The sequence below is a fragment of the Eptesicus fuscus genome, chromosome 12 (assembly GCF_027574615.1).
Source record: "Eptesicus fuscus isolate TK198812 chromosome 12, DD_ASM_mEF_20220401, whole genome shotgun sequence".
Taxonomy (NCBI): domain Eukaryota; kingdom Metazoa; phylum Chordata; class Mammalia; order Chiroptera; family Vespertilionidae; genus Eptesicus; species Eptesicus fuscus.
Window position 1 is genome coordinate 3804931 of NC_072484.1, and position 1054 is coordinate 3805984.

The 1054-nt window shown below is 34.9% G+C and overlaps 1 pseudogene; it reads right to left on the minus strand.

The window, feature by feature from the left end:
• Window positions 1-322: 322 nt before the first annotated feature.
• On the minus strand, window positions 323-754 carry LOC129150965 (ubiquitin-conjugating enzyme E2 variant 2-like; annotated as a pseudogene).
• Between the last annotated feature and the right edge of the window lie 300 nt (window positions 755-1054).

Here is a 1054-nt window from a genome sequence, read left to right on the forward strand (position 1 = left end):
TCTCTTTTTTCTTCTTGAGATTTTTACTTTTTAGTAAAAATCACCATACTTTCATCTTGTAAACCTGAATTCTATTTTGAATATTCCAGGTTTATGTTTAAATGACAGTGCCTTAAAAAAATTATGCTGCATATTTTCTCCTGTTCCCTGAATACATAATGTGTATACATATATTAAATATATTCTTACAAATGTCCAAGTTATATTTACCAGCTGGCATTCTTTCACTTAATGTGTGGGTATTTTGCATTGTGATATTTAATCACGACATTAACATGAGTAGAAGATTGTTGATTTAAGACAAGTTTGAGATCCACTAAAATTAATTGTTCTTTGTTTGTCCTGGTGACTGTGGAAGCTTCATATTTCCTTTGGACATCATTAGACATCTTAGTTCTTTGAAGTACAACTTGAATGCTACATGAATTTTGCCATTTTGCTAATACTGGTATGCTCCCTGAATCTACCGTTCCACTGGAATTATTTATTCCATGCATGTTAATTCTGGTTACAAATCTAACTGATGGAGGACCTTCTGGGTATTTAGGTCCACATTCTACTGTCAGGCTATATATTCCATTTTCATAATTTATCCTGAGAGGCCCAATAATCATGCCTGTCCACCTTGTGTCATATCTTCATCATCTTCAAGGCCGCAGTTAACTGTACCATCGCCTACTCCTTTTTGTCTTTCTTCAAGTTCTTCCAACAAGCGAAAATTACGAGGAACTTTAACTCCTGTGGATACTGCCATCTTCTTCTGCACTCAGACGCCAAAAATTTTAATTTTAATGAAATCCAGCTTATCTATTATTTCTCTTATGGATCAATATTTTTCTAAAAGGACATTTCCAAGGTCATCTTGGTGTATGTCGTCTCCTAGGAGTTTTATAGTTTTGTGCATTACGTTGAGGTCTATGATCCACATTAAGTTCATTTCTGGGAAGGATGTAAGGTCTGTATGAGATTAATTTTTCTTCATGTGGGTGTCCAGGTGTTCCAGCACCATTTGTTGAACAGGCTGTATTGTCTCCACTCTATTGATCCTTGTCAA